The 26,258-nt window shown below is 42.3% G+C and overlaps 1 protein-coding gene and 1 pseudogene across 3 annotated transcripts in view; one reads left to right on the forward strand and one right to left on the reverse strand.

Annotated features, from left to right (window-relative positions):
- Positions 1-18,909, reverse strand: part of ARHGEF37 (Rho guanine nucleotide exchange factor 37) — a 92,979-nt gene extending 74,070 nt beyond the window's left edge. For 2 of the 3 annotated variants that reach the window (XM_061616845.1, XM_061616843.1), the window contains exon 1: positions 18,774-18,909. The gene's annotated coding sequence lies outside the window, so the exon portion shown is untranslated. The remainder of the gene's footprint in view (positions 1-18,773) is intronic. The other variant, XM_061616841.1, reaches the window with a different exon arrangement.
- A 397-nt stretch (positions 18,910-19,306) lies between these two features.
- On the forward strand, positions 19,307-25,355 carry LOC133380151 (toll-like receptor 13; annotated as a pseudogene).
- Positions 25,356-26,258: the final 903 nt, after the last annotated feature.

A 26,258-nucleotide genomic window follows, 5' to 3' on the forward strand; every position in this document is an offset into this window, starting at 1 on the left:
GATGGCAGCACAGCCCATTGCAGCACCAGTTCCGGTCAAGTCTCCCGTGGGGCTACCTTCACGTTATGGTGGCCAGAGTGACCAGTTTGCCATGTTCCTAGCCCAGTGCGAATTGTACATTCGCGTATGCCAAGCTGAGTTTCTGACAGATGATGCGAAGGTGGCGTTCATCATTAGCCTCCTGGAGGGGGAGGCGGCCAAATGGGCCACCCCTTACCTGATCAAAAACAACCCTGTTTTGCAACAGTATACAGCTTTCATGACTGTCATGTCTGAAATGTTCCGTGATTCCCAACGGAAGGAGATGGTTGCCTGCCAACTGGGAACCTTGAAGCAAGGAAAGGGTTCTGTGAGGGTGTATATCAATGCATTCCATGTCTTATCCCAAGAAACAGATTACAATGACCCGGCCTTGATGTACTTTTACAGGAATGGACTTTGTTCGGAAGTACTGGACGAGTTGGCACACTCCACTCCACCAAACACCCTGAAGGGCTTGATCCAGTTGTGTATGCAAATAGACAGTCAGCTCAAAGGATGTCAGTTGGAGCATAGAACGGAAACCTCCCATACCCAGGCATCGTTACTTCTCCCCCGCGTGCGCAATCCACCTAGCATGGGGACCTCAACTCCATCAGCGGAGGAGCCTGTGCAAATCAGCGAGGCCAGACCGCACGTCAGAGGAGGAGAGGGGAAAGCGCAGGAAAGAAGGACTCTGTCTATATTGCAGGAAAAGCAGACACTTGGCCCAAGGATGCCCCACCAAGGCAGAAAAGCCCCAGATGCCAGAAAACTACAAATCCCAGCTCTCACAGAGGCCAGAGAGTTGGGAGGCAAGGTGACAACTCGGCCTCCGTGACAACCCTTTCTGTCCCAAGGAATTGCTGCTGCCTCAGAATTTTTTTATAATGAAACAGTATATCAGTGTTAAGTAAAAACAAATGAAGCATATACCTTGAGACCAGAACTATTAGTAGCAGACCCCAGTTCACAGATCTGTGTTAACATTACTAATTAAGTAGTTTAGCAATGCAGTAGTACTAAAAATGTTAAGTTTATTTATTTTCACTTGGGTTTGTGAACAATGATATTTCTAATACACATATTAACTATTCTGTTCTGATCAATTTCTTTCCTTTATTTTTAATCTTTCTTGCCCTAAATTAAGCCTAAGTTGCTTAAAAACCTGTTTAAAGAAAGTAGTGACATTTGGTTTGTAGGAAGATTTAGGGAGGAGAGCCTGATTATGCATCTTGCCCGGGCCCAATGCCAGCTCTCAGCGGGCCTGAGGACTTTTGTGAAAAATTGCAAACTGATGCAAAAATGTGGAGTCCTAAACTTAAAGATTAGAAAAATAAGAGAAACCAAAACTGACAGTTCTGTCCATCCCTAACAGGAACACAGCTGATGCCATCACAGCTTTTATTGAACCATAACTGAGGAGGAGTGAGATCTGACAGCATCATGAAAAACATGATGTTGCCAGTCTTTTTGTTCATGTAGAGCTTCTGTGCCTCTGAAAGCTGCATGGAAAACAGAAGAGTCACCCATGTTGGGTACTATTGCAACTGCCTGACATGCACTTCCAAGAAGTACAGAAGCCCAGGGAAGTAAAAAAGTGGCAACCTTACATAAGAACAGCTGATTTCCCAATGGCTGCTGTTGCTGCTGTAATCTTCACTTGAGATATATACAAGGCCCTGAGGGGGAAAACATAACTTGCTTCTGAGTGGGCTCAATTATTGCCTGCGGAGAAAAGACAAGATGTTCAAAGAATAACAGAGATCAGCTGCAACAGACAGCTATCGTGACTGGGTGCTTCTTTGGGGGAGGCAAGTGCATGTTAGAGGTAGGCTGCTGCCACCTACGGTGCTGCCCATGGGTTGTCCCCTGATACTGTTTGGAGTTTCACCTGCCAGGGCAGATTATGCCGTCACTGAGACAGTATTCATTCAATATACAGAGCTGCATTGAAACTCTCCATCATGAGTCACTGCTTGTTCTCCTCTGTATCAGCTTTGGCTCTGATCCCATAAGGAAGAAAAAGTAACAAGCTTTTGGTTGGCAATAGTGGACAGAATGTCAGAGTTCAGCCTGCCCTAGTGCATGGTGGGGATGTGCCTGAGTTCCGGGACAGGACGTCAGTGGGGGCCTTTCTCTACCCAAAGCTCTTGTAACTGGGTGATTGCTTGAGCTCTACCCTACCCTGCTCCCCTCATGTGAGAAATACTGCTACAACCTATTAAGTAAGGGAAAGGTTGTTTAACCAGAAGACAGATCCTCTATACTGCTAAGGAGACAATCTGCAGTTATGCGTATCTGATTGCTCTGCACACCTTGGAGTACTTGGGGGTATGGATGGAAGCAGAGCTTGGAAAAGTTACTTTTTTGAACTACAACTCCCATCAGCCCAATCCAGTAGCCATGCTGGCTGGGGCTGATGGGAGTTATAGTTCAAAAAAGTAACTTTTCCAAGCTCTGTCAGGAGATAGGGGTATGGGCTCCTACTCCCTTGTGAACCTCCTTTTTCCTTACCTATGTGGATACCTGGGCTTTGCTAGCCCAGTTGTCACTGTGAAGTTGAGGTTCCTGGTAAGTGTTTGTGCCTGAGCCCAGCAGTACGGTGCCTTTAAATGTTCTGAGAGGAGGTGTGTCATTCATGGACCACTTCAACTTTGCAGTTAGCATTGGCTATTTTCTGTTTGTCCAAAGTGTTCCTTCTCACCATAGTTCCTATCTCTGCATTTGAATGCTCACAGATCGGTGGGCCTAGGGACAATGATGTCACTCCATGTCATGCGTCTCTTGATATATAACATCTATGCTATTTCTTTTTCGTGTCTTATTGTGATTGGCTTCTGAATTAACTGGAATCCTATTGCCCTCCAAGTGTAGAAGTTAGGCTGACAGCAGTATGTACCACCAGCCCACATGAGGCCCTGAGGCATTCTGGGGAAAGGGAGAGGGAGAGAATGGGGCGGCTGGAAATCTGTACTTTGCTTTCAAGGTGGCCCAGTGCCACCCAAGGATTTTTTAAAATATTGTTTAAAAAAATTGGGAGGGGCAGGGGGTCTCAGCAGGCACCAAAGAGGTACCGTGTCTGTCACTTGTAGGCACCACGTTGGGGTTGAGTGACACTAATGTCACAGTACAACTCCCTAAACAGAATTTTTCAGCCCTTGGGAAAAGCCCTAACCTCCCAGCCCTTCTCCAAAACTCTTCCTGCTCATCTTCCCCGGGTTCTGGCCTCTATTACAGGTAGGAGGGAAACCTACGCCATGCTTACCTGATATATGGCTCTCTAGAGCACTCTGGGACATGTTAAGATCTGCTTCCAGATTCTGGGACATCCCACTCCAGTTAAATGTTGGAATGTAGGGACCTTCCAGACAGACCACCTCCTGCCAGACTGTATTCTCTGAGAGCTATACTGGTGTTCCAGTTGATGATTCAGTGTCAGTGACTAGGAATGGATGGATTTTTTATGTTAAGAATAACTTAATATCTCAACAAGCTTTCTGCACTGCACTTGGTGGTTAGGAAGGGCAGTGTTTGCACTGAAGGGAGGTGTCAGACTTTTTAAACTGCTCCAATATCAGAACACAAGCTACTGCACCTCCATCACATTTTGAACATATAATATTGGCAGCAAGGGATAGAGACGAGGGAATAGTTTCACAACTTTATGAATGGCTACTAAATTTTGGAGAAGATACTTTTTACTGGGACTTAAGAGTGTACAGGAAGGAGATTAGTCAATAGAAATAGATGAAGGTGATTGGGTTAAACACTGGGACAAATTACTGATCAATACTTCTTCCAGTGAAGATTGTAAAATGATGTTAAAAATACCACACCGATGCTACTTCACTCCAATGCAGCTCTCCTGGATAAACAATAATTATTCCCTTAAGTGCTGGAGAAATTGTACAATAAATGGCTCATACCACCATATGAGGTGGAGTTGCAATCAGACTCAACTGTTTTAGACAGCTGTTTTTGAAGGCATTCAGCGAGTAATTCACATTATAGATATGACTCCACAATTAAGAAATTCTAATTTTAATTTGATGGTGTTAATAAAGATTTGAATAATAAGACATGACATCTTTTAATGGGTGCTAGAATAACAATAGCAACACATTGGAGGGGGTGCCAACCTTAGTATGGTACCTAGCTTTCATGGAGAAATTAATGGCAAAACTGAGAGCAGTGAGAAGAATTTCCAAAAAAGATAAGTTTCTTAAAATGTGGTATCCTTTTGTAACATATGTTAATCAAAAATACAATGTTTGTGATCTTCCATCTCAATATCCCCTAATATGGAATGCATATGGGAACGTTTAAATTGTTTTTAAATTAATTTTGCCAATACAGTAACTGAACTACCAGGATTTACTTTTATTTGTAATTGTACTTTTGCTAATTTCTCTTTATATATAGTCTATTCCTGTACTTGCCATGGAGGGGGTAGGCTGGGGGGTTGTTTAATTTATATCTGACCTAATTCATTTGATGGGATAGAACATGGTTTTCAGGTACTTCTGAAATAAATGAATGTATTTTTCTATTTCCTCTGTTATTGGATCAGTGCCATATTTCTGTGTGCTGCTATTGCATAAATTTAACAAAAATAATTCAGAAGAAGAAGAAGAAGAAGAAGGGGTGTTTGCTGCTTAGTATCAATGATATCATAAAAGCCATGCACAAGCAGTCTGTGACATCAGTGTAACATTTGACACAAAACTTATCATAATAGATGTCCTAGCTAGAGGGAAAATGGAGGTTTTCTAAGCAACGCAGTGTTAGTGCTGGCAAATGCTGATTTTCCACACAACCCAGGTGCCAGTTGGGGGACAGACATTTGAATATGTTGTAATAAGTGCACATTTATTGCACAGTAAAATGATGATCATCCTGGAAAAGTCCATGGAGCCTTGTATTATTAGACAGTAAGACAGCTTGTCCAGTTAAATTAGAACCAATCTGAGTTTAATGATGAGCAAAAAGCCTGGGGATTACAGGCAGAGCCTGATGATTAATACCTGGCAAAGATAAATCTTTCCCCTACCTCTTCCCCATTTAAAGGCTTTGCTTCTCTCTCACTATGCATTTTTAAAGGAAGAATTATATTATTTAGGAACTTCCGCTGAACTCTCAGCATCCCTTAATCATATTTTTAAAAGATGCTAAACAAGTATGATTTAACCATCTTTCTTCCTCTTAGTGCAAAGGATGCAGGTGTCTCTATTGTTAAAAGGGTTCCTTCTGATTAGTGCCTTCAGATTTTAACATCATCTTAAGGCAGACAGAGACATGGCAAAAAAGATGCAAAGACTGGGCAGTTAAATCCAGTGGTAAGAAGATGTAGAGGCCTTCATCTTCACAACACTGGTTTAAATCTAAACTTGGTTGGGTAGAGGACATTGCTTTTCAAGTACCCTCCATTCTATATGAAATGGAGAATTGGACAATTTGATATCACACTTCTGTTTACCTTCAAAGCTTTATGGGCTTTGTGGGGGGAAGAACCCCCTATATGATTCTTTAACACAACTTCTTAAAATTTAACCAATAAAATGTTGATGTTGTTCAAGTAGCCACTCTGAAGATTTAAGAAAATTATCTAGCCATCTAAGAAATGGAGCCTCCCATAAAGTATGTTACACATCAAGTGGAATAGCAAGGTAGTGATATAGGAAAACTTTATTACTGCCTAAAATGAGACACAGCGGTGTGATGTGTTGATATCTGAGTGTTGTTAGATATTTAAAAGAGCAGAGCTCAGGCGCATAATATAAATCTGCAGATGCCAATTTAGCCCCTGATCAAATGGTGGGTGCCTGAGGTCTCACCAGTCTGTGCTTTGCCACATGTCCATCAACTCTGTAAACAAAATAAAATCATATTTTTAATAAAGGTGGGAAAGCTTAGGAGATCTAGGGTGTAGCACAAAAGATCAGGCCCCTTGGGGCACTCTCAACAACACCTCTGAGACGTATAAAGATTTGCAAAGGAGAGACATATTTCCAATGTTCAGATTATGCCCCCTCTGCACTATACATTCAAAGCAGTGTCATACCACTTTAAACAGCCCTGGCTTCCCCCAAAGAATCCTGGGAAGTGTAGTTTGTGAAGGGTGCTGAGAGTTGTTAGGAGATTCCTATTCCCCTCCACCAGCTACAATTCCCAGAGTAGTTTAACATTCAATCCCTCTTCCTAGGGAACATTTGAACATGAGAAGAACAATTAACCTTTTCTGAGATGCAGGGCTCATCTACATGGTGGTTTACTGTGTGTTTGGTCTACTCACATCTCCTTTAAATTCACATGATGTTACCAGCAAACAGAAGCTATTATGCAGTTTTCCCCCTGTAAATCCGTACTAACCCAATCTACTGATAATACGAAAAGGGAAGGAAAAAAATCTTCACTCCCTTTCTCTAGTGCTTGCAGATGCTTTGCTCTGATGCTTTTAGGTGGGTTGTCAATCATTCCCCTCTCCACACCCACTTCCTCCTCTTCCATTCATTCATTTTATTTCCTATAGGCTGACAAGCAACTTCCAGTTGCTGTCCTCCATTCTGCTAGCCTTTATTATCACAAAATATATCACTGCTGAAACAAAAATTTGTATTTCAGCTGTATCCTACCAAGGAAAACATGATATTCACACTTCTGGGCTTTTTTGTTAAAGGAACCTACTGTACTTGGTAGAACAGACTAAGCATGCTTGGTCACCTATCAACCAGAGGGAGTGGAAATGTATAAATAGAGGGCAGGGCCACAAGGAAAGGTGAGACTAATCCTCCCCAGAGGAATGCCTGCTTGTGTGAATGGGAAGAAGCAACTGACAGCTAACTTTTGAGCCGGAAATGCAAAAAATGCAAATAAAAAGTGAAAGTAAAAGAAGTGTATTTCCTACGAAGAAATGTTCCCATGTAGATGAGCAGAGGGAGCTGTCTCAGCTGGTCCACAGGAGAGGAGATACAAGCAAGCCAGCTTTCAGAGACTGAGGGAACAGGGAGAGAAAACAGGAGTTCGACAGTTTGACAAAGGAGTTTGACAGGGGAGGTCAAGGGGGAGGTCCCTAAAAAAAATTACTAATTCTACTTATATAGCACACCGCATGCCAGTGGGACTCTCAAGTTTACCCTGAAGTAGGACAGGGCAAAGCACAGGCCACTCCGAAACAAGTAGTCAGAAACAAAAGGTAGAAGAGAGTATGAATAGGAAGGATACTCCAGTGGTTGTGACCTGCAAGATGTGTGCCATGTTTGTTTTCTTGCCTGAGAACAACATGGCGTACACGTGCAACAAGTGCAAGCTCGTGGCACTGTTGGAAGAAAAAGTAAGAGGCCTGGAACAGCGGGTGGCCACACAAGGACTATGAGAAGATGAAGAGTTCTTAGACAGTACTCTGGAAAAACAGCAGAAAAGAGAAGTAGAGATGGAAGAGCAACAGCATGTGGTAGCAGAAGAGGAGACTGCTTTGGAGAGGAACAACGAAATGGAGGAAACTCCATAGGAAAGAGTGACAGGAGCAGAAGAGCTAGAAGACACCCTTCACCAGTGGAACTAGGGAATCACTTTCAACCACTCAAGGATGAGACTGGAGGACAGCCTGTGGTAGAAGAATTACAGGAGACCCCATGCGAGAACGAGCAAGAGGCTGAAGCTAAATCAAGCAGAGGCAATGAAACCACACCCCACAACAAGAAGAGAAGAGTACTAGTAGTGGGAGACTTCCTACTGCGCGGAATCAAAACCCAAGTATGCCGAGAAGATCCATGGACTTGCCAGATATGCTGTCTACCAGGAGGACAGATTAGAGATGTGATGGAAAGGTTGCCATCACTCATCAAGCCCACCGACAGGTATCCCTTTCTCCTCATCCATGTGGGAACAAAGATACTGCCAAACGGAGCTATGAAGAAATCACATCAGACTTTGAAGCTCTGGGAAGGAAACTCAAGGACTTTGGGGCCCAGATAGTTTTTTCATCCATCCTTCCAGTACTTAGAAGAGGAGTAGAAAGGGAAAGAAAAATACTCCATGTGAATGAATGGCTACGAAGGTGGTGCAGACATGAGAGATTTGGATTCTGGTACCACAGGCTATGCTTCCTGGAAGATGGATTGCTGGCAAGTGATGGGTTGTATCTCACAAGGACTGGAAAGAGTGTGTTTGGCCACAGCATGGAAAAGTTCATCAAGAGGGCTTTAAACTGAATCCTAAGGGGGAAGGAGATGTAAACTTGGTGGTAACAACTGATGAAGGCTTGTGCACAGTAACGGGAACAGAGAGATTGGCTCTAATAGGGCCCAGTAACAGTCCTCAGAAAAATATAGTAAGGAAGCCAAGCCACAAATCACATGGTCTTCGATGTCTGTATACTAATGTGCAGAGCATGGGAAACAAGCAGGACAAACTTGAACTCTTAATACAGGAGGGTAATTACAACTTGATACGTATAACTGAAATTTGGTGGGATGACTCCCATGACTGGAATACAACAATTGAAGGATATAACTTGTTCAAAAAGAACAGACGGAATAAAAAGGGAGGTGGAGTCGTGCTATATGTTAAAAATATATATCCCTAGACAGAAATACAGGAAGATGAGCTTGGTAGCTCCACCGAGAGTATCTGCATTAAAATTAATGGGGCAAGTAATAAAAGGAATGTGGTGCTTGGAGTCTACTACCGAACACCCAATCAAAGAGAAGACGAGAATGTAACTTTTGAAAAGCAAATTGCCAATGTTTGGAGTAGGCATGATGTAGTAGTAATGGGGGACTTCAATTATCCTGATATCTGTTGGGAGACAAATTCTGCCAAACACGGCCCCTCCAAGAAATTTCTGACTTGTGTTGGAGATAACTTCCTCCTACAGAAAGTGGAGGAAACAACCAGAGGATCAGCTATCCTGGACTTGATTCTAACCAATAGAGAAGATGTGGTGGATGAAGTGGCAGTTATGGGAACTCTGGGGGAAAGTGACCACACCATACTTGAATTTTTGATTTTAACAGAAGCAAAAGCTGAGAGTAGCCATACGCACACCCTGGACTTCAGGAAATCTGATTCTAATAAATTCAGAACAATTGTAAGTACGGTTCCATGGCAAGCCACCCTAATGAGAAAAGGAGTCCAAGATGGGTGGGAGTTTCTAAAAAAGGAAATTCTAAAAGCGCAATGGCAAGCAATTCCAACAAGGAAAACGGGAAAAACAGCAGAAGAAACCAAAGTGGCTTCATAAAAAGTTTAGAGATGACCTGAAAACAAAAAAGGACACATACAGGAAGGGGAAATAAGGCCAGGCCACAAAGGAAGAGTACAGGCAGGTATCACGGAATTGCAAGGATGGTGTCAGGAAGGCTAAAGCTGAGAATGAGCTGAGGTTAGCGAGAGATGCTAAAAGCAACAAAAAAGCTTTCTTCAGGTACATCCATAGTAAAAGACAGAAAAGAAATGGTGGCACAGCTACTCAATGAGGATGGCAAAATGATAACAGATGACAAAGGCAGAAGTCCTCAATTCCTACTGTGGCTCAGTCTTCTCCCAAAAAAGGATCTGTGACCCTCCCGGGAAACATGAAGTAGAAGGGGCAGGACTGGAGCTTAGACAAATGGTCAAGGAATACCTAATCACTTTGAACAAGTTCAAATTGGCAGGGCCAAACTGCATCCTAGCGTCTATTATCTTTGCAAAATCGTGGAGGACTGGTGAAGTGCCAGATGACTGGATGTCAGGCCCAGGATGTGACTCAGGAACCAGACCAGCGGTTGTAGTTAATTCGTGTTTTATTAGGGTAATGTCCAAACAAAGACTGCGTTTTCTCATGAAGCAATACAGGGATACAGGTCCTGCGGCATTGGGAGAAAGTTGACAGAGCTTACTTTCCCTGGGTCCATCTCCATGCCTTCCGCTGAGATTCGATATCCAAGGAAGTCTAGAGACTTGAGGTCAAATCCACATTTCTCTAATTTAGCATACAGGTGATTTTCTCTCAGTCTCTTCAACACCGTCTTCACATGCTGGTCGTGGTCTTCCTGGTTCTTTGAGAACACCAGGATATCATTATTATTATTATTATTTATTAAATTTATATACCGCCCGACTAGCAATAGCTAGTAACAGATTACATACATGTCCAACAAGTCTCTAAACACATCGTTCATGAATTTTTGAAAAATTCCTGGACTTCCACAAAGCCTGAACGGCATGACCAGGTATTCATACTGTCCGTAAGCGGTCAAGAATCCTGTTTTCCATTCATCTCCCTCCTTCATTCTGATCAGATTGTACGCTCCTCTCAAATCCAACTTCATGAAGATTTTTGCAGAGCGCAGTCGGTCCAGCAACTCTGAGATCAGGGGCAGCGGGTAGCTGTTGGGGATGGTGATCTGGTTCAATGCGCGATAGTCGTTACAGGGTCTGAGTTCCACCCCTTCTTTTTCACAAACAATAGTGGCGCTCCAGCAGGGGATTGTGAGGGGCGTATGAATCCTCGCCTCAGGTTTTTATCCAGGAATTCCTTCAGGGCCTCCCTCTCATTCTCTGTGAGAGAGTAGATTCTCCCTGATGGGATGCTGGCTCCTGGCACTAGATCAATCGCACAGTCGTAAGGGCGGTGGGGGGGTAAAGTCTCTGCCTCTTTTTCATCAAACACATCTTTGAATTCTTCATACTTTGGCGGCAGGGTCACTTGCTCGATCTCTTGCACTGCCCCCGCTAAGGTGTTCTTGATTCCTTCAGGTTGACAGTTCTCCTGGCAATACTGTGAGGTGAACCACACCACCGCCTCCTTCCAACTTATGCTTTGCTAGCCAGGGCATTCCCAGAATCACCTCAAAGTTCGAGAGATCTGACACGTATAGCGAAATGAACTCTTCGTGCCCAGGGATTTGAAGTTTCACTTCCTCCGTGGCTTGTGTCACCCCTCCTGACTTCAGGGGTCTCCCATCGATAGTCTCCACAGCTAAGGGAGCGTCCAGTTTCCACTGGGAAATTCCATGACGCTTGACTAACTTTGCATCAATAAAATTTGTGGAGGCTCCACTGTCAATTAAGGCAGTGGAATTAAACACCACTCCTCTGGAAGTTGTAATCTGAATAGGCAAGACCAACACCCCCTTTGAGGGAGGTTGGATCGTTGGGGGGCCTTTATACAACGCTGCCCCCAGTCCACCGGCCTGCACGTGGACTGGGTGTTCTAGTTTCCCGACGGCTCAGCTTTCCCCCCTTTCAGTCCACAGTCTCTGGCCACGTGGCCCGGCTTTGAACAATAAAAGCATAAACGTTCCCGACGGCGTCTTTCCTTTTCTTCTTCCGACAGTCTTGGCCTAGCCCCTCCCTGTCCCTCAGTTGCATTACCTGCCATCCCTGCAGAGGGAAGGGTCTTGCTGCTGGATGCCGAGGCTGAGTATCTCGGGACCTCCTGCTTCCTTTCCAGGCGCCTTCCTTCCATCCGGTGATCTATCTGTAGGCATAGCCGGATGAGCCCTGGTAGGTCAGCGGGGGGGGAGGTCCTGGCCAACTCATCCAGGATTTCAGCATTTAATCCACTCCGGTACATAAACATCAGGGCGGCGTCATTGTAACCAATTTCCTGGGACTGAATTTTAAAAGCGTTAGTGTACTTGGAAACAGTCCCTTTAGCTTGCTTCAGAGCGCCTAGTTGCCGCGCTACTGTTTCAGCTCTTTGCGGGTCTTGGAACATCTCGGTCATCTCCTGTATAAATCCTCTGTACCTTCTTAAGACAGTATCCTTTCTCACGAGATACGGAGTCACCCATTTTGCAGCTTCTCCCTCCAGGAGGCTAATCACGAAGGCCACTTTAGCCCCATCGTCTGGAAATTCCGTGTGCCTGACATCCAGATATAACTCACATTGAGCCACGAAAGTTGCCAACTGATCACTTTGTCCCGCATATTTTGGGGGCAATCCAATGGGAACCTTTACTATGGCAGCTGGAGGGGCTGTTCGCATCTGGTGTATCGTGGCCTTCAAGGTTTGATTATCCGTCTTCAGCGCCTTGACTGCTGCTAGCAGGGCTTGAACATCCATCTGCAAATCAGCTACCTTAGTCCTCAAGAGTTTCACTTCTTCCGTCTCAGAAGTGGGGTTCGTCCCCCCCGCTGCTCCCTTTGACATCTTGTCCCAGTCAAGTGAAGAGAGCATTGAGGGTGATTTAGGTGGCTCTGTCAAGCTGTCAGGCCCAGGATGTGACTCAGGAACCAGACCAGCGGTTGTAGTTAATTCGTGTTTTATTAGGGTAATGTCCAAACAAAGACTGCGTTTTCTCATGAAGCAATACAGGGATACAGGTCCTGCGGCATTGGGAGAAAGTTGACAGAGCAAGGGACTTCTTCCCGCCTGTTCTTTAAGAAGGGGCCAAACGGGCGTGCAATCTTTCGCTCCTCCTTAACTGCCCCTCAGGTACTGCCCGCCTTCCCCCCCTTCTCTCCTGTCTTTTCAGCTGTCTGCGTGTGCGCGGTGAGGGGGGAAGCATCACCCCCTCCTCTTCTGAAGTTTCCGATTCCAGGATGGGGATAGGGGAGGGGCTGATGGTAAACTGCCTCCCCGCTTTTCAGCTGTGAGCAGCCCTCCCTCTTTCCCCTCTTGCTCTGAGCCTGAAAGAGGGGGAGGCGTGAGAATGTCCAGGGAGGGCTCAGCCTCCCCGTTGCTAAGCAACCTTATCACTGGCAGTTCCTCTGTTTCGTCTTCGCTCCAAAGGGGGGAAGTTCCTCCCCCTACCCTCTGCCATCCATCCGAATACTCTTCTCCCAACTCTCCGGGATCCAGCTCCCCGGGATTGTGACCCCAGCTCTGCCTTCCGACACTGGAGGAGAGCTAATGTTGTCCCTATCTTCAAAAAAGGGCAAAAGGGCAAAAGGAGAACTACAGACCAGTCAGCCTAACATCAATCCCTGGAAAAACTCTGGAGCAGATTATAAAGCAGTCAATCTGTAAGCACCTTGAAAACAATGCAGTGATTACTAGGAGCCAACATGGATTTACGAAGAACAAATCCTGCCAAACTAATCCTATCTCATTTTTTGATTGGGTAACCTCCCTTGTAGACTGTGGGAATGCTGTGGACATAATATATCTCAACTTCAGCAAAGCTTTTGACAAAGTGCCCCATGATATTCTGATTAGCAAACTAGCTAAATGTGGGCTGGATGGAACAATTGTCAGGTGTATCCACAGTTGGCTCCAGAATCATACTCAAAGAGTGCTTATCAATGGTTCCTTCTCAAACTGGGCGGAAGTAACGAGTGGGGTACCACAGAGCTCGGTCCTGGGCCCAGTACTCTTTAACATTTTTTTTAACGACTTGGATGAGGAGGTACAGAGCATGCTTATCAAATTTGCAGATGATACAAAATTGGGGGGCACAGCTAATACCTTGGAAGACAGAAACAAAATTCAAAGGACATTGATAGGCTGGAGCATTGGGCTGAAAACAACAGAATGAAATTCAGCAGGGATAAATGCAAAGTTCTACACTTAGGAAAAAGAATCCAAATGCACAGTTATCAGATGGGGGATGCTAGGCTCAGCAATACGACATGTGAGAAGGATCTTGGAATTGTCGTTGATCACAAGCTGAATATGAGCCAACAGTGTGATGTGGCTACAAAAAAGGCAAATGCTATATTAGGCTGCATTAACGGAAGTATGGTTTCCAATTCACATGAAGTACTAGTTCCCCTCTATTCAGTACTGGTTAGGCCTCATCTTGAATACTGGATCCAGTTCTGGTCTCCACACTTCAAGAAGGATGCAGACAAACTGGAACAGGTTCAGAGGAGGCAAAGAAGGATGATCAGGGGACTGGAAACAAACTCCTATGAGGAGAGACTGAAAGAACTGGGCATGTTTAGCCTGGGGAAGAGAAGACTAAGGGGAGATATGATAGCACTCTTCAAGTACATGAAAAGTTGTCACATATAGTAGGGCCGGAATCTCTTCTCGATCATCCCAGAGTGCAGGACACAGAATAATGGGCTCAAGTTGCAGGAAGCCAGATTTTGACTGGACATCAGAAAAAGCTTCCTAACTGTTAGAGCCATACGACATTGGAACCAATTCCCTAGAGAGGTAGTGGGCTCTCCGACAATGGAGGCATTCAAGAGGCAGCTGGACAGCAATCTGTCGAGAATGCTTCGATTTGGATTCCTGCATTGAGCAGGGGCTGGACTTGATGGCTTTATAGGCCCCTTCCAACTCTACTATTCTATGATTCTATGAGCCCATACAATTTGTGTAATGCTGCCCTGGGGGACTTTGGGAGAAGGGCAGGATACAAACTGAAATAGTAGTAGCAGTAATAACTAGGGATGCCAGATCTCCGGCAAATGGCTGTATTCTCCGGCCCCGCCCTTGCCTTTCTCACCTCCAGCCAGAATTGCCTCCATGTTGTGTAATCTCTGGTTTTTGGCTGGAGTCTCCGGTTTTGGGGGGGCCCTCCGGCTCTCTGGCTAGCATCCCTTAATCTCCGGACTCTCAGCTTCAATTTTTAAAAAAAGTAAGTTTCTAGGTGGTCTAGTTCCCGAGATACACACCAAAACGTAAATCGCCCCCCCACGCAACTTTTTTTTTTACAGACCCTTGCTCTAGCTACAACTCCCATCAGCCTAATCCAGTGGCCATGCTGGCTGGGGCTGATGGGAGTTGTAGTTTAAAAAAGTAACTTTTCAAAGCTCTGACTGTAACCCTGCCCTTTCAGGATTGCAGCCAATGAAGCCAGAGTTGTGACTTGTTGATCCAGGCATGCCTAGGCTCAACGTCAGAAAATGGTGGCTTTAAGATTTTTGCAGTTTGCGTAAGTAATATGGCTTAACGTTTTTTTTCCTCTTCTGTCCAAGAGTCAGACCCTGGGCTATGAAATATGAAAGTACTTAATCCAATATCTGCTTTTCTGGGAGAAAAGCCATTTCTGGGAGTAAAGCATGTACCTGGAGTAAACCCCATTGAACTCCATTAGGACTTACTTTTGAGTAAACATGGTTAGGATTGTGCTGTAAATTAATGGGACTTGTGAGTAAACATAGCGCAGACTTGTGTTTGTGTTGTAAATCTTTATCTCTCCCTCCAACCCTATTTTTAAGGGTTTATCACAGTTTTTATTATGTAGGAAACTAATACTGATTTTTTAAAAAAATGAATGAAGTTTATTTATTTATTATTTGATTTATATCCCGCCCTTCCTCCCAGTAGGAGCCCAGGGCGGCAAACAAAAGCACTAAAAACACTTTAAAAATCATACAAACAGACTTTAAAATATATTAAAACAAAACATCTTTAAAAACATTTTTAAAAGCTTTAAAAACATTTTTTTAAAGAAAAGGTTTAAAAACATATTAAAAAGCAATTCCAGCACAGACAGAGACTGGGATAAAAAAAGACTTGTTAAAAGAACAAGTTCCTCATCACTTCAGGGTACAGTTTTCCCTGGTGGAGTAAGCCCCACTGAATACATTGGGACTTGCTTCTGAGTAAACAAACATAGGATTGCACTATAAATATCTTTCCAGGTTGTATAAATCATAAACATATTTGAAAGTCATGCTTATATAAATATTTTCATAGAATCATAAAATAGTAGAGTTGGAAGGGGCCTATAAGGCCATCAAGTCCAACCCCCTGCTCAATGCAGGAATCCAAATCAAAGCATTCCTGACAGATGGCTGTCCAGCTGCCTCTTGAATGCCTCCAGTGTTGGAGAGCCCACTACCTCTCTAGTAATTGGTTCCATTGTCGTATGGCTCTAACAGTTAGGAAGCTTTTTCTGATGTCCAGTCAAAATCTGGCTTCTTGCAACTTGAGCCCATTATTCTGTGTCCTGCACTCTGGGATGATCGAGAAGAGATCCCGGCCGTCCTCTGTGTGGCAACCTTTCAAGTACTTGAAGAGTGCTATCATATCTCCCCTCAGTTTTCTCTTCTCCAGGTTAAACATGCCCAGTTCCTTCAGTCTCTCCTCATAGGGCTTTGTTTCCAGTCCCCTGATCATCCTTGTTGCCCTCCTCTGAACCTGTTCCAGTTTGTCTGCATCCTTCTTGAAGTGCAAAGACCAGAACTGGACGCAGCACTCAAGATGAGGCCTAACCAGTGCTGAACAGAGGGGAACTAATACTTCACATGATTTGGAAACTGTGTGTACAGCTTCCAGTGTTACTATCACTGATACAACTCAAAGCAACAAAACCCTGTTAGGTAATAAGATGGAGAGAGAACCAGGTTCTAGACCTAGTTCAGGTATTACCTTCCTACCAGGGCCGGGACCAGACATGCCAGGGCCCTTGGGCACAAGCCTGCCCTGGGCACCGGCACTCCCCTTCCCCGATTCGTGGCAGGATTGCTGCTGTGGATCGCACAGCAAGAGCTTCAGAGCTCCTGCCATTCCCTTGCTCAACCTACCTTTCTCAGCTGTTGTGCGGGTGTGCGCGCAGTGCTGCCCTTAACCAAGATGGCAGCCGAGATTTCCCTAAGGGGCTGAAGCCTCTGCTGCCATCTTGGCTCATGACAGGGATGTGCGCGCATCTGTGGCAAGGCTTACGGTATTTTGATAGTTTTTTGGCACAAGAAATAAGATTCTATTGAGAAAGAGCCCCACTTTCTCTTAACTTCATAAACTTTTGTACAGAACAGGAATTTCCTCCTGAAGAAAAGCCTCTGCAAAAACTTGATAGTTTGCATTCTTTGACAGCACAGAAATGGGCCTAATAACAGGTGTCCTATACACATCCAAAATGCCAATAGTGACCTTGAATTCCACTGATGCTGTTTGTTCCTGTAAACACTCTAAACTGTAGATTAACTAGAGCCTGGCATGCAGAACATGATGACTCAGATGTTCCATCAAACAACCTTAAATGTAGCATGATACTTTAACCACTAAACAAAACTGCAGGATATGATGAACACATTTCAACACTGTGACATTCAATCAATGCTACATTTCTTTGTTGTAGATGACTAACTTTTTGTATTAAAAACCAGGCTAATAATGCTATTTAGAAAGATGAATATTGGCAGCTAAAATGTGTATCCACTCTTGTCTATTTAATAACATTTCTTCCTATGAGGCTTTAGGCTTACATGGACCCCCTCATGCCTTCCCACTTCTTGTGTTCTTGTGCTACTATTGTATTGAATTATGCACCAAAGACACTTTCTTCCATTCAACACTTTGCACTGCTTTCTATGAAGAATGCACAAAGGAAAGCACAATGGCTATATCTATGCCACCCACTCACAGCCCAACCACGTCTATGCACCACATGCTTCTTACAACTGTTGGAAAGAATGACGCTTAATTGCAAATGGCATAATATTATTTGCATTACTCATCATATATAACAACATCAGTAAGGCAGAGAACAATTACCTCTGCTAGCCAAGAAAGAACTTAAGGTTGAAATGCTCAGATTTAACACAATTTTCTTGATGCCTGCTGGTAAGGTGGAATCAGGCTGTGAGCTATTTCAAGACTTTATGGAGATCATCAAATGAATGACATAAACAATTCTATATATGTGACACAGGTCAGTGCATAAGTACTTTGGATGTGTTGGGCAAAACAAATTTACTGTAAATAAAGGAACAAATTCCATCTGCTTGGCTTATTTACAGGACACTGGTTTGTAAGTTAACAAGGAAATATAACATCTTACATAAATCATTCTGACATTCTGTAGTCACAAGAGATGTGCCAGATGTAGGTAAAGCTATTTGAGGAAACATACATGCTCAGTTACAGCAGCACATAGATATCTGTCAACGTTACTGCCATCTATAAATTGATACGTGCTCACACTTGTACCTTGATCTCTACAACCAGAGCTTGGAAATGTTACTTTTTTTGAACTACAACTCCCATCAGCCCCAGCCAGCATGGCCACTGGATTAGGCTGATGGGAGTTGTAGTTCAAAAAAGTAACTTTTCCATGCTCTGCAGTACACCTACATATTGCTGATACTTAAGGTATGTCTGCTACATCAACAAATAATTGCATGATATATACTTGAAGCTCAGAGAACTGCTTGCACAAAAATAAACTTTTGACTGAAGTAGGCATTATGGCTTCAATGAGAAGACTTGTTTTCCTCCTCTCCTAATCCTCGCTTTGCTTAACATCCAGTCCAATGAGGAATTCTGAAGTGCTCAAAACCTTGTTTACTATTTTATGACATTTTGGATTGTCATAATAAAGTGGGCTTTGGAATTTTTCAAAATAAAAGTGGCAGTTAAACAGTTACCTGTGCATACTAATGAAACCTTGTCTTCCTCTACCAAGTTTATCTGGTGGCTTTTTCTCTGAGAAAACCTTTTGCATATGAAAGGACCCAGGTCCAATCTCTGGTGACTCTAGGAAGGGCTGGGAAAGACCCTTGCCTGAAACTCTGGAGAGCCACTGCCAGTCAGTATAGACTGTACTGAGCTTGATGTACCAACAGTCTGTCTTGATATAATACAAGCTTCCTGAGTTATTTATTTGCAGGCAGAAGATTAGCACATAGAACTGCAGGAAATTATGTCATCATACCTGCTGTGAAATATGTATTCCTCTGAAACATGCATCTGCTACTGCATCTAGGCAGCTTAAAGTTCCAGACCTGCTTAGTTTCAGCAGTACAAGAATTAGATAATGTGCCACTAGTTTATTCACCTCAAAACAGTGTCAGTCTGGAAGCACCCTTGGAGCATTTTATTTACAGCTGAAGTTCTGAAAACACAAGTACAGGCAGGTGCTTACCCTAGATGTGTTCCTCCTTTCTGATACCTTCGCTTGTTAACCATCCATGTTTTGCTCCACATTGGCTAAAAGGCTAGCTTCCTGGAGTCGCTCTCAGTTTGCAGTATCCGATCTCTGTTTTCCGATTGGCTGAAAAGTCTGGAATGGAAGGCTTGCAAAGGAGGCATTATGAAGGAGAAAAAAATCTTGCTGAGCCTGTTAGAGCACAAGCTCCACAGGCAACATTCTCGCTGATGCAATTTAAAATATGTTTACTTGTGACCCAAGATATTGTGTCCCTGCTGTACATACAAATTATTGTTTCTTGCCAAAAATGTGCTCCTTGAACAAAATGGTTCACTATGGCTACAATCCTCTATGCACTTACCTGGATGTAAGCCCCTTTGAAGTCAATAGGGCTTATGTTTGAGTAGACATACATAGGATTGCACCACCCATGTATGACAGCGTCCAGAAATTAGCAAACCTATCAAGCAAGTTGTTTGATAAACAGAGAAGCCTACTTTAACTGGAAAACTATTGTACTTGTGGACTCTCAGGACAGCAAAGCTGGAAACAGGTATTCTGACTTCTGGAGAAAAAAAATTGGCTGAGCCAAAGTAAATCAGTACTGTACTCAAAACTTGGCCAAAGTTGCAGAGAAGAAATGGCTCTATAAACTGGTAGCCCTTTCGTTGTTGTTAAATTGTTTTGTTGTTTCATGTGTTTGTTGCCTTTGGGAGGAAGGGCAGGATATAAATTCAATAAATAATAGTAATTCCACTTCTTTCAAATGCAAAGTGTGGGTGCTTGCATATCTAACTTTTCGCCCACTGGAAGTGTAGCTCTAGGAAGCCTAATTAATATTTACATGCACTATCTCTGTAATCCTTACAATAACCCTGTAAGATAGGCCAGTGTTGCAGGTAGAAGGCCTGAGGATGAGAGAATACTGCCTAGCTGAGGTCCCCTGAACTGGGGACTTTCAGGTTAACAACTCACAATTGTCACTACTAGACTATGCAGATTCACTATATGGAATGGACCCTGGAGGTGGGTCCGTGGCAGTTCCTCCCATGCCCAAATATGGGGCCTGTCAGGCCTTACATCTGCTCATCTACTGTATGTTTTTACTATACCTGCCATCAAGCAATATCATCAGAATAGCCTTTCTACTCAGATGTGTCTAGTCACATCATTGTTTTCCTTTTGGGCAATAAGCAAAGACACACCTCTTCAAACCGCGTTCTAGTATGAGTATCTGAAATAATTTAGGAATAATATGATGATGAATTGTATTGACACAAAAGGGAGAGTGATGTCACCACCAAAAGATGGTGGCTTGACTAGCAAAATTTAATAAAAATAGTACCTAAATGAAAATGAGATCTAAATCTGTAACTTTTTGGAAAAAAGGGGGGGCATAACCTCCATAAATTTGCAAAGCAAATAAAAAAACTTTGCATGATTATTTTGGCATCAAAAACTATGAGGTGAGCCATGGGCCAGCAAGAGAGAATGAGGGAGTCCCTGGCATGGGTCCAAAGGTTTTAAAACTCTATAAGGTTGGTCAGAAGCTGTTGGTGGAAATTAATAATGGCAAAGATGCACATCAAATTAGTGAAGAAGGTTGGTGGTGGTAGGGAACCCTGAAACCACTTGAGACAAGTGTTGATGAAGTCAAAGATAAAATGGAGGACACAGCTGAAAAGCCAGGAAAAGCCATGGATTTTTAAGTGCCAAGGCCAGAAAAGCAGAAAAGCAGAGCAGGTGAAGAAATCTGAGAGTCTGGGGGGTAGATAAGGTTGCAGGAAATATCTCCTGAGATTATTTACTGTGCAATTTCCTACAGTTAAAATACAAGTTTATAAGCCATATGTAGATATTTTACTACCTAGTTTGGTAACTATACTTAATGGCATTGTGGATTGTCAGTACCAGAATTATGGAAGGTTTCTCATATCATACTACTTTTAAAACCAGGTAAGGATCCAGATCAGGGAGACTTCTATAATTCCATTTCACTAATTAATCAAGACACAAAAATCCTTACTAATAACTTAGCAAACCGTAGTGTCATTTGTAGAGCTAGCCCTTTTATGTTCCTCATTTGGAACATTTCCTCTTGTTTTGTAAGTAGCTGAATTTCACTTTCAGATATAGGAACACACATCTTTCACAGCAGAAATTAACCCATTTTGTTCTCATACTTCCAGGGAGCAGTAAAACAATGACGAGGATGTTTTCTCTGAGGCTTGTATCGATGTTGCTCCTTTTATTCAATCAAGACCAAGGGGTGACCCCTTACTCATTTGAGAACTGTGAGGTCCATGAAACCTTAGGTAACAGAACAAAAGTTCTATGCTACAAGAGGAAGCTGACTAATGTCCCAACAAAACTGCCTGGCAAACTTTGTTTTTTGGATTTGTCTGAGAATACAATTTCAAGTCTGGGGAAGAGTGATTTCAGCAACTTGAGTCACTTACAAGTTCTCAATGTTTCTCAGAACAAAATAAATCGCATTGAAGAAGGTGCTTTCATACACACAAGCTACCTGGAGTTCTTGAACTTCACTGCAAACCAACTGACTCTTCTCTCCAGCTCCATGTTCGATGGGCTCACAAATCTCACCATTTTGCTGCTTGGGAACAACCAAATATACAAGATTGAACCATCTGCCTTTGCCCATTTGGATAAATTAAAGGTAATTGATTTATCTTCAAATAGATTGCATGCCTTGAATGCTATTCATGCTGTCTTTAATGTGGAGTCTCTGGAGGAGCTACACATCAAAGACAATGGTTTGCAAAGCTTCTCATCCAAAGAGATCATTAGTGTACCTGGACAGCTTCGTGAACTGGATGCTTCCCAGAATCCAATTTCTCTCATTGAGGTTACAACTCCAGTTTTACAAAACCTTTTTTCACTCGATTTATCCTCCTCTATCCCTGAGGTCTCCATTATATGGCTGATACAAGACCCTTGCTTCCTAAAAGGGTTAAAGACATTATTTTTAGGAGGAATCACTATGAAACTATCAGATACATCAGAGGTAATCCAAAAGATGAATTGTTCCCTGCTAGAGGCTATCCACCTAAACCAGTTAAACTTGACTGAATCAGATGGACTTATAGAGCAGGTATGTTTATGGCACCGAAATGTTGAAACTATTAACTTACAAGACAATATGTTCACAAGTGTTAAAGAAGGAGCCTTTGAAAACTGCACCCATCTAAGGTATCTGAATATGGCATTTAACAAGTTGAATATGCTGCCAATGACATCGTTTCAGTCCCTGCATTCTTTGCAAGTTCTTTCTTTGACAAACAACAATTTCACTATGGTACCGAAAGCTACTTCTTACATTACATCATTAGAAAGCCTAGATCTTAGTTTTAACACAATCCATAGAATTCTCCCAGATGACTTTACCCATCTATATAATTTAAAGATTCTCTCTATCACCGGAAACCATATCTCTCATGTCCACCCAAATCTCTTTGGCGATCTGCACAGACTGCAAGAATTGAATCTGGGGGAAAATCTTTTAGCAGAAATTAACAAACCTTATTCAGGAAGCTTAAAGAAGCTGGAAACTCTGGTACTAAGGCAAAATAAACTGGATTCATTACGGAAAGGCATTTTTAAGAATCTTACTTCTCTGCTTTTTCTTAATCTAGCAGACAATCAGATTGCCACTATAGAACCTGGAGCCTTTGAAGGTTTGAGTAATCTGCAGACTCTTGTTCTTGGTAGCAACAAGGTCACCAAAGACACTTTCCAAGAAGGAGTCTTTCAAGGGGTAAGCTCTTTAGTAGACATCCAGCTTTTTAACAATTATATCAATTATGAGTCCTCCAAAATGCTTGCCAACCCACCCTTTAAGCTTCTGAAGTCCTTGAACAAATTAAACATAAACAGCCAACGACATAATGGATTCAAGAATTTTCCAGTTAATTTCTTACAAGGGTTGGAGTCCATTGTGCAGATCCATGCAGGCAACGGCAATCTCTTTCTTGGATCCCAGGACTTTTAAATATACCCCTACACTCCAAGAGCTTGATCTGAGTGACAATGCTCTTAACTCTATTACCAGTACACTATTTTGGCCTGTACCAAACCTGAAAGAACTCCATCTCAATAAAAATGGACTAAATTCACTCAGCTTTATTTCCCATAGTAACCTTTCCAAGCTGACCCTCTTCAGAGTAGCTGGAAACCAAATAGACATTATCACAGAAGAACAAATAAGGGCTTTGCCTGCCCTCCTTTTTCTAGATCTCAGGCAAAATTATTTCCCCTGCTGCTGCAGTAATCAAATGTTCCTCAACTGGTCACTAAAAGATCCTAAAACTCAGGTGCTCCATTTCTACCAGTACACCTGTGGTTCCCCTCCAGCACAAAAGGGGCAGAAATTGTGGACCTTTCAGACCTCTGTTTGCATAATAGACCATGCGTTTATCCTGTATATCACAAATACCATTGCGGTCATTTTATTGATGCTTATCTGCTTGTTTTATCAATGGAGATTGCACATGATCTATAGTTACTACCTATTACTTGCATACTTTATTGACAAGAGGGAAAAAAGGAAGGAGCGAGACATGGAATATGATTATGATGCTTTCCTTTCTTACAACGCACACAATGAAGAGTGGGTGATGAATGACCTCCTGCCAGTACTAGAAGACCAATTTCATTGGAAGCTCTGCTTCCATCACCGAGATTTTGAGCCTGGACGGTCCATCTTGGAAAATATTGTAAACAACATCTATGCCAGCAAGAAGACCATTTGTATCATAAGTCGCCACTACATGGAAAGTGAGTGGTGCTCCAAGGAGATCCAGGTGGCAAGTTTTCGCCTGTTTGATGAGAACAAGGATGTACTGCTTCTCATTTTTCTGGAGGACATTCCCAGTGAGTACCTGTCTCCCTATCACAGAATGAGAAAATTGATAAAAAAGAAAACATACCTCAGATGGCCACAGGATGAGAAGGAAATTCCATTGTTTTGGCTTAAGCTCAATATAGCTATGAAGACCGGTGAAGAAAAAGAGGATGAGCATCCTATTTTGCCTAGATTTGTTCCTGGTACAGTTCCATAAAGAATCTTGTAGGGAAATCTATTGTCTATCCATAATGTGTCTGATTGATACAAGTCTGTATACAGTAGCATCACAAAAAGATCACAACTATAATCACTGGCACATACAGACACCATTCTGCCCCCAGCAAGTATGTTTCATAGGGCCAATTGTGATGAACATTTTTCTTTCCTGGAAGAAAATAAGTGGAAAGCATTGTCTTAGAATGCAGATCCCATGTTGATTTAGATTTGCTTTGTGCAGGATCCTGTACATGATTTGTATTTTCATGCTTTGTTTTACTATGTGTATCTGAAGAAAAAAGTTAAATTGGGAGACTCTAGATGTCAAACTTACAATCTTATCATATGCATGTTTACATAGAAGTAATATTAGCTAGTTCTAGTTTGCATGTACATTTGCATAGGATTGCAGGTTGTAATCCTGTGCATGCTTATCTGGGAGTAAGTCCCATGAACACAGTGGGACTTACTTCTGAGTAAACATACATAGGATTGTAATGCACATTTCTGGGCAAGAAAAGGAGACGTGTAGCACTAGTCTGGTGACTGTAAATGGTGGGTACATAAATCAAAACAATGACATTCCTAAACTGTGATTGCGCCATATGTAACCAGACCACACTTTGTTCTATAATGAGACACACCCATACATACACACAAAATAGTGAACAGAAGACCAAAACAGAAAGTCTGAGTTAAAAAACAATCATACTGCCAACTAACTTGGCAATACCAAAATAAAATTAACAAAATTCTTTCTATCTCTGTATGCCATTATTACAAACAGAAAATGGCAGTTAAGCTCTTATAAATCCTTTCCCAAAACTATAGATTCAGAAATGTTTAGCTGCACAGTTTTATTTACCAAACTTTGCTGTTAGAATTTCTTAAATTCATGTTTGGAAATAAGTAAACAAGGAGTGGGAAAATACCCTTGTCTTGGTAAAGGAGAATTGCTTAGGACTTTTGAATGACTTTTGTTATTGTTCAGATCTATTTCTAATCTGAAATCAATAGTAAAGAGATTAACTCCTGTGATTTTCAACAAAATGGTTTAACATCTATCATAGCCATGAACCTGAAAACATTTGCCGTTTCTGTGGCATGATGCCTCTCTCTGGAAGACAAAAATCTTATACTATTATACTTAAAACTATCAAACATTGGCAAAGAGACTTAAAAGCTGCTTATCTGTAGCTAAAAATAATTTCTAATCAGCAGGGATGACGGGGATGTTTTGCAAGGTCAATAATTCATGCCACTTTCTGCTTATTTAGGATAGTTATTTGCATTCTTCCAAACCCCACAGTGTACATTGTTTCTGAATACAGAACATTGGCCTTACTGAATAATATGCAGTGTAAAAAACTTATTCCAATGTGCTTTTGGGATATTTTCATACTGATTGCCACTTCATGATTTTGTTGCTGTTTCCTACTGATTTTTACCTGCTACATAATTTTTGTTGCTGTTTATATTGTGCTGCATTTTTAAATTTGTGACCCTTTTTGGGAATTTTTAAAAATGAAAAGCAAGATAATTGCACACACCCACATGACTGAATCTATTTATCTCTTTCTGTGTCCTTAAAGCAGTGGCTCTCATACTGTGTGCAAAGACAAACAATTAGACTATGACAGGAGCTGAAGTGTGCTGTGAAAAATTTAAGCTATTGCATCCATTGTGCTACACTCCTCAAATAAGAGGTCACATCCAGCTTTGATCTCCCTTCTCGCTACCTGTTTGCACAGCAACATCATTTGTTGTTGTGGGGGGGACTAGTGGGATTCTCTGGTGCAATGTGCACTACAGCTGACAGGCATGAGGGAATCCTAGAAATCACTAGGCAAAGGAGAGAAGGGAGGCCAGGACATTCGGACACAATATTAACAGGACCATCTTGCAAGGAGGATGCTTGCCCATGCCAGAACTGATCAAGAAAAAAAAAATCTTCCTGAGGGCACTTCCACACAGCAGTTTATTGTGGATTCAGTACTGCTCATGCAGGTAAGTTTTGCATAGCATCCCCGTTATGTTGTTCTCATCAGATGCCACCACAGCATATTCCATCCCCCGCCCCTGCTGCTTTAATGCAGATTTACCATTTCTGTGGTTTTTAAAAAACGTTTCTGCAGACATGGTAAATTTATTTATTTTATTTATTATTTGATTTATATCCCGCCCTTCCTCCCAGCAGGAGCACAGGGCGGCAAACAAAAGCACTAAAAACACTTTACAACATCATAAAAACAGACATTAAAATACATTAAAACAAAACAACTTTAAAAACATTTTTTTTAAAAAAGCTTTGAAGACATTTTTTAAAAAGAAAGGTTAAAAAATATTTTTTAAAAAAAAAGTTGAAAAGCATATTAAAAAGCAATTCCAACGCAAAAGCA

This window comes from Rhineura floridana, chromosome 3, assembly GCF_030035675.1.
Source record: "Rhineura floridana isolate rRhiFlo1 chromosome 3, rRhiFlo1.hap2, whole genome shotgun sequence".
Lineage (NCBI taxonomy): Eukaryota > Metazoa > Chordata > Lepidosauria > Squamata > Rhineuridae > Rhineura > Rhineura floridana.